The sequence below is a fragment of the Apostichopus japonicus genome, chromosome 5, assembly GCF_037975245.1.
Source record: "Apostichopus japonicus isolate 1M-3 chromosome 5, ASM3797524v1, whole genome shotgun sequence".
NCBI lineage: Eukaryota > Metazoa > Echinodermata > Holothuroidea > Aspidochirotida > Stichopodidae > Apostichopus > Apostichopus japonicus.
The window spans coordinates 824199-832078 of NC_092565.1; the positions used below are offsets into that span (position 1 = coordinate 824199).

The 7880-nt window shown below is 56.8% G+C and overlaps 2 non-coding genes across 2 annotated transcripts; both read right to left on the bottom strand.

The window, feature by feature from the left end:
* Positions 1–1399: 1399 nt before the first annotated feature.
* Positions 1400–1559, bottom strand: LOC139968211 (5.8S ribosomal RNA). Its single transcript, XR_011793249.1, has one exon. It is a non-coding gene; the product is annotated as a 5.8S ribosomal RNA (ribosomal RNA).
* A 605-nt stretch (positions 1560–2164) lies between these two features.
* On the bottom strand, positions 2165–4042 carry LOC139968336 (small subunit ribosomal RNA). Its single transcript, XR_011793341.1, has one exon. It is a non-coding gene; the product is annotated as a small subunit ribosomal RNA (ribosomal RNA).
* Between the last annotated feature and the right edge of the window lie 3838 nt (positions 4043–7880).

Genomic DNA, 7880 nt, shown 5'->3' on the forward strand with positions numbered 1-7880 from the left:
GTTATGCCAGGATAGGTTTCGGTAGACCCCCTCGACTTGCAAGCCTGCTTAGACTCCTTGGTCCGTGTTTCAAGACGGGTCGAATGAGGAGGCCTCGCTCACGCCCGACAGACCCTCCGCTTCGGCCGAAGCCGCGGCGAGACCGGACCCTCCGGATCCCGCCGGCCACGCGACAGCAAGCTGTGCACGCGACCGACGGAGACGCCGGTGGCCCGGACCCCGCTGCCTGAACCCCCGGGGGGGCAGGCCGTCACGCAGAGTCCTCGACAGAGAGCGCAGTGAGCAACCGTGACGGGCGGCGTAAGACGGCGAGGGCCGAAGCCCCCGCACGCCGCAGCCTCGCCCGCCCCTCTGCTCCGCTCTTCGGTCGGTCGCCGGGAAGGGCGCCGAACGGTAGAAGTGCGACGCGGACCGGACGGCGAAGCGCCGCGGGTCGGTCCCGAGGGATCCGAACCCGCACACGCTGCCGCGCCGACCGCGCCTGAATCAACCGGACGCCCCATGTAGCATGCGGCACTCATCCGTTTACTTCTTGGCAGTTTCACGCAATGTTGAACCCTCTCTTCAAAGTTCTTTTCAACGTTCCCTCACGGTACTTGTTGACTATCGGTCTCGTGCATAGTATTGAGCCTTGGATGGAGTTCACCACCCCTCTTTGGGCTGCATTCTAAAACAACCCGACTCTTGGAAAGCTTTCCCTCCGGCCTTCGAGTCCGCCCTACGGGCCTTACACCCGCTGCGGGTAAGCTGCAGCCCCGATCACAGTGGACTGCGGCCGGACTCTGTCGACCGGAGTTCAGTTTCCTTACGCCACAGGTCCCTCGCACCGCAAACGGGCGCGGGGATTCGGCGATGGGCTCTTCCTGCTTCGCTCGCCGCTACTGAAGGAATCCTTGTTAGTTTCTTTTCTCTCCGCTTAGTGATATGCTTAAATCCAGCGGGTAATCTCATCCGATCTGAGGTCTGGAATCGTGAAAGACACGTGGAACGTGATCGGAGTCATAGCGGCGACCCGGGGTCTCTCCTTCCCCGGCGCTCCCCGAAGAATCGGGTCGCCGGCGGGAAAGGGTGGCCTACCATGCGCCTGCGAGAACGCAGACGGGAGGACGAGAGACCCCGCGATTGGGTCGACCGGCTCTGCCCGGCAGAGGCTCCTCGACCGTTCCGGGGGGTCGGACGCTGGACCGCACCACGGGCGCATACGTCTACACCCCGATGGCACGTCGCACGACCGACGAACCCCCGGTTACCGATCGAGCCTGCTCGCCGAGTTTCACCGGCGCCGACATCACAGAACTCCATCTGACACTGACCCGACGCAGCCGGCCGTCGAAGGGACGGCTGCGGCCGGGCGCTCCTCCGGCGCGCGAACACGCCGACTCTGTGAGTGATTGTCTTCAGACGCTCAGACGGACGTGGCTCGAGGAGCAGAGCATCCCCGAGCCGCCATTTGCGTTCGAATAAGTCGATGATCAGTGAGTTCTGCAATTCACATGAATTCTCGCATCTAACTGCGTTCTTCATCGACGCACGAGCCGAGTGATCCACCACCAAGAATTGTCATTTGCCACTGGAAGACTCCCGCGTTCGCAAACTCTCCTCAGAGCCGAGGGAAGAAGTGGAACGGAAGGAGAAAGGACACGGGGACTCTGTGCCTTCTTTGCTTGTGACTGGAAAGAAATATCCTCCGTCGAGCCGAGGGGGGAAGCGGGCTCCCTCCTTCCCCCCACCGCCGCGAGGGCGGGTCGCGCGAGTCAGACTCGCCGACTGGGGGGAAATCGGGCGACACCGGTGCCCCTTCTCTGCCCTGCGGAGAATGCCTCGAGGAGCGCCGCGCCGCGGACGGCGACGGCGTCTCCACCCTTGCGGGACTTCTCCCTCGAAGCTACCGGGAGTGCGAGACTCCGTGAGACAGACGACGAGAGAAGAACCGGGTACTCCCCGGGCTGGTCTGTGTGTGACACGCCCGTCTCCTTTTTGTCGGAGAGAGCGAAGGCGAAGCGCGGGGTCTGACCTCGACCGTGGAACGGGGAAGGAGGCGGTGAAAACCCCGCTCGAGTCCCCCCGGCTTTTCCAATTTGCTCTCTCCGCGTGTCTCTCTGTGACGGCTTTTCCGACATTCCCCCTTTGTTCCCTCTCCGATCACGGAGGGGAAGGGTTCTGTTAATGATCCTTCCGCAGGTTCACCTACGGAAACCTTGTTACGACTTTTACTTCCTCTAAATGATCAAGTTTGACCGTCTTCTCGTCGCGCCTCGACAACCGGCCGAAGCCGGGGGTGCCAGACGGTCGATCCGATGGCCTCACTAAGTCATTCGATCGGTAGTAGCGACGGGCGGTGTGTACAAAGGGCAGGGACGTAATCAATGCGAGCTGATGACTCGCGTTTACTTGGAATTCCTCGTTCAAGGGACACAATTACAAGTCCCTGTCCCCAGCACGGAGAAGTCTCAGCGGATTACCCGGACCTTTCGGCCGAGGGCAAATGTACCCGCTGCTTGCGCCAGTGTAGCGCGCGTGCGGCCCCGGACATCTAAGGGCATCACAGACCTGTTATTGCTCCATCTCGTATGGCTGAAAGCCATTTGTCCCTCTAAGAAGTTCGCGGCTCACCACGACGGGTGGCCGGACTATTTAGCAAGCAAGAGTCTCGTTCGTTATCGGAATTAACCAGACAAATCACTCCACCAACTAAGAACGGCCATGCACCACCATCCACAAAATCAAGAAAGAGCTCTCAATCTGTCAATCCTCACTGTGTCCGGGCCGGGTAGGTTTCCCCGTGTTGAGTCAAATTAAGCCGCAGGCTCCACTCCTGGTGGTGCCCTTCCGTCAATTCCTTTAAGTTTCAGCTTTGCAACCATACTTCCCCCGGAACCCAAAGACTTTGGTTTTCCGGAGAGTTGCCCGCCGCGTCATGGGAGGAACGCCGGCGAATTACGAGTCGGTATCGTTTATGGTCGGAACTAGGGCGGTATCTGATCGCCTTCGATCCTCCGACTTTCGTTCTTGATCAATGAAGACATTCTTGGCAAATGCTTTCGCTGTCGGGCGTCTTGCGACGATCCAAGAATTTCACCTCTCACGCCGCAATACGAATGCCCCCGGCAGTCCCTCTTGATCATTACCTCAGGATCTCAAGACCAACGAAATAGAACCGAGGTCCTCTTCCACTATTCCATGCTGAGCTGTTCGGGCACTTTGGCCTGCTTTGAACACTTCAATTTTCTCAAAGTAAACGTTCCAGTCTCGCACGGCACTCAGTTAAGAGCACCGCACGACCAACCGAATCACTGGCCGGGAAAAATCTCCCACGACTCCCGTTTGACGGGGAGAAGGGGAACGGGCAGTGCACGCCTCACGGCGGACCGCCCGCCCCGGCCAGAAATCCGACTACGAGCTTTTTAACTGCAGCAAATTTAATATACGCTGCTGGAGCTGGAATTACCGCGGCTGCTGGCACCAGACTTGCCCTCCAGTAGATCCTCGTTAAAGGATTTAAAGTGTACTCATTCCGATCACAGGGCCTCCGAAGAGGCCTGTATCGTTATTTTTTGTCACTACCTCCCCGTGTCAGGAGTGGGTAATTTGCGTGCCTGCTGCCTTCCTTGGATGTGGTAGCCGTTTCTCAGGCTCCCTCTCCGGAATCGAACCCTGATTCTCCGTTACCCGTCACAACCATGATAAGCGCATAACTTACCATCGAAAGTTGATAGAGCAGACTTTTGAAGGGAGCGTCGCCGGTGCAAGACCGTGCGATCGGCATGATTATCTAGAGTTCACCAGCGGAGACCGGACCCCGAAAGGACCGGGCTGGCCTTGTTCCTAATAAGAGCACGCTTCCCCCGAAGGGTCGGCGCTTTGTTGCATGTATTAGCTCTAGAATTACCACAGTTATCCATGGTATAAGACTTTCTCCAATAAACCATAACTGATCTAATGAGCCATCTGCAGTTTCTCTTGTATGTTCAGGATTGTACTTAGACGTGCATGGCTTAATCTTTGAGACAAGCATATGACTACTGGCAGGATCAACCAGGTAACGGTCGACAGAACCGGGCTGGGCCCGTTCGCCGTCCGGGAGTCGCTCTCGCACTCCCCTCTCTCTCTCTCTGAATTCTCAATTGTCGATGCCGTGCTATTACGGTACAGTGATCGAAGAACCGCCCGAAGGGATTCTCGAGGTGTGTATCTCTACCCGAGTCGACTGGGTCGTCTCGAGAGGAGTCGCAGTGGTCCCGCCTCGGAGACGGGACCGGTTCGAAGCGACGCGGGAGGGCGACGGCTCGTCCACTGGAACAGGGGAGAGCAATCGCACGCCTCGAGCGTGCATTCGTTGCTTGGATGAAAAAGCCCGTACCGAGCGCCGAGTGCAACACATGGTCGCAGCAACGGCAGCATGCCCGAACGGGTCCCGTGGAGAAAGCTCGATATCTGACGACACCGAGGTCCTGCTCTTTCTCCACCGGGGGTTCTGCGGATGAAAAGGCTCAATATCTGAACGTCGATATATACGTGTGCACGGAGGGACACCTCTGCTCACGGGGCGAGTGGGTGAAAACCCCCGCTCTGAGCGCCGAGTTGCAACACATGGTCGCGATGAAACGACGGCTGACCCTACCGAAAGGGCCCGCTGGAGTCCAACCATGACACGTATACACACACGACAGACATTAAAAGCCTTCTCGAGTCTTGGATCGACTCTACTACCCCCCTCATATATAGAATCCGATTCACTCTGCCCGCTCGTTCTGACCATTGGATCACACACTTAAGCCAATACCCGCTACACTTAAGAGATCTCGAAATCTCGAACGAGACCCAGATTCTCTGCGGGTGAGTCGGGCGGCCTGCCGTCGCCGTCGGCTTGCCGTTTGCCTTTCGCCTGGTCGCATGGCACTCGTGCCATCGACCACGCAACGCGAGAGGCCTTCTCCCTTCTCCTTTCTCTCTCATCTCTACTCTCTCTCTTCTCCACCGGGGGTTCTGCGGATGAAAAAGCTCAATATCTGGGATTGTATATATACATATGCACGAAAGAACCTTCTACTCACGGGGCGAGTGGGTGAAAACCCCCGCACCGAGCGCCGAGTAACACATGGTCGCGATGAAACGACGGCTGACCCTACCGAGAAGGCCAGCAAGGGTCTGACGTGCAAAAACATATTTACGCACCACAGGCAAGGAGCCTTTTCGAGTCTCGGGTGGACTCCCGTCCGCGAAAGCTTCATATCTGAACGTCGATATATACGTGTGCACGGAGGGACACCTCTGCTCACGGGGCGAGTGGGTGAAAACCCCCGCTCTGAGCGCCGAGTTGCAACACATGGTCGCGATGAAACGACGGCTGACCCTACCGAAAGGGCCCGCTGGAGTCCAACCATGACACGCATACACACACGACAGACATTAAAAGCCTTCTCGAGTCTTGGATCGACTCTACTACCCCCCTCATATATAGAATCCGATTCACTCTGCCCGCTCGTTCTGACCATTGGATCACACACTTAAGCCAATACCCGCTACACTAAAGAGATCTCAAAATCTCGGACGAGAGCCACACCTTGCGGATGCATCGGGCGGCCTGCCGTCGAGGTCGGCCGTCGCCCCGTCTCACAGACTCGTGCAACACGACGAGTCCCAGCCTACGCCTGTGTGCATCACCGTCGGCCTAAATCTCGGCCCTCGCCCGGTCGCATGACACTCGTGCCATCGACCGCACCATCGACCTTCTCACCCGGGAGCAACCCGTGTTTTCAGAGGAGTGCCGGGGTTGCTCCCGTGCCGGGTATGTCTTGTCCGGCGGCGCCCCGTCTCACAGACTCGTGCAACGACAACGGGTCCCATGCCTACGCATGTGTGCATCACCGTCGGCTAATTACTCGGCCCTCGCCCGGTCGCATGACACTCGTGCCGTCGATCACACCATCGACCTTCTCACATGGGAGCGACCCGTATTTTCAGAGGAGTGTCGGGGTTGCTCCCGTGCCGGATATATCTTGACGAAATCAAGGAGATATATGAGGAAACTTCTACAATTTGAAGAGTCGACCGGCGAGACAAGACACTCCCCTTAATATATAATCCGATTCACTCTGCCCACTCATTCTGACCATTGGGTCACACACTTAAGCCAATACCCGTTACACTAAAGTTGACCATGTTTTGTTTTTTTTGATATTATTATTATTATTTTTTTTTTGTCAACGTCCTCTGTAACGAAGTCAAAACTCTATGCATGTGTTCGCGTGTCGTTCTGCCGTCTCCGCCGGGCACATCCCAGCCAGCGCCCGATACATTTCAGTTGACAACGGTCACAACTCTATGCATGTGCTCGTGGGTCGTTCTGCCGTCAACGTCGGGAACACACAGGCCAGTACCCGCTACATTAAAATTGACAATGGTCACAACTCTATGCATGTGCTCGTGGGTCGTTCTACCGTCAACGTCGGGCGCACACAGGCCAGTACCCGATACATGCAAGTTGACAGTGGTCACAAACTCTATGCATGTGTTCGCGTGTCGTTCTGCCGTCTCCGCCGGGCACATCCCAGCCAGCGCCCGATACATTCAAGTTGACAACGGTCACAACTCTATGCATGTGCTCGTGGGTCGTTCTACCGTCAACGTCGGGCGCACACAGGCCAGTACCCGATACATGCAAGTTGACAATGGTCACAAACTCTATGCATGTGTTCGCGTGTCGTTCTGCCGTCTCCGCCGGGCACATCCCAGCCAGCGCCCGATACATTCAAGTTGACAACGGTCACAACTCTATGCATGTGTTCGCGTGTCGTTCTGCCGTCTCCGCCGGGCACATCCCAGCCAGCGCCCGATACATTAAAGTTGACAACGGTCACAACTCTATGCATGTGCTCGTGGGTCGTTCTACCGTCAACGTCGGGCGCACACAGGCCAGTACCCGATACATGCAAGTTGACAGTGGTCACAAACTCTATGCATGTGTTCGCGTGTCGTTCTGCCGTCTCCGCCGGGCACATCCCAGCCAGCGCCCGATACATTCAAGTTGACAACGGTCACAACTCTATGCATGTGTTCGCGTGTCGTTCTGCCGTCTCCGCCGGGCACATCCCAGCCAGCGCCCGATACATTCAAGTTGACAATGGTCACAACTCTATGCATGTGTTCGCGGGTCGTTCTACCGTCACCGTCGGGCACACTTGAGCCAGTACCCGCTTGACTTTTTTTTTTTTTTTTTAAGTCAACGTCTTCTTCAAGGAAGTCCAAATTCTATGCATGTGTTCGTGGGTCGTTCTGCCGTCTCCGTCGGGCACACACAGGCCAGCGCCCGATACATTCAAGTTGACAGTGGTCAAAACTCTATGCATGTGTTCGCGTGTCGTTCTGCCGTCTCCGCCGCGCACATCCTAGCCAGCGCCCGATACATTCAAGTTGACGATGGTCACAACACTATGCATGTGTTCGCGTGTCGTTCTGCCGTCTCCGCCGGGCGCATCCCAGCCAGCGCCCGATACATTCAAGTTGACAACGGTCACAACTCTATGCATGTGCTCGTGGGTCGTTCTACCGTCAACGTCGGGCGCACACAGGCCAGTACCCGATTCATGCAAGTTGACAACGGTCACAAACTCTATGCATGTGTTCGCGTGTCGTTCTGCCGTCTCCGCCGGGCACATCCCAGCCAGCGCCCGATACATTCAAGTTGACAACGGTCACAAACTCTATGCATGTGTTCGCGTGTCGTTCTGCCGTCTCCGCCGGGCACATCCCAGCCAGCGCCCGATACATTCAAGTTGACAATGGTCACAACTCTATGCATGTGTTCGCGGGTCGTTCTACCGTCACCGTCGGGCACACTTGAGCCAGTACCCGCTTGACTTTTTTTTTTTTTTTTTTAT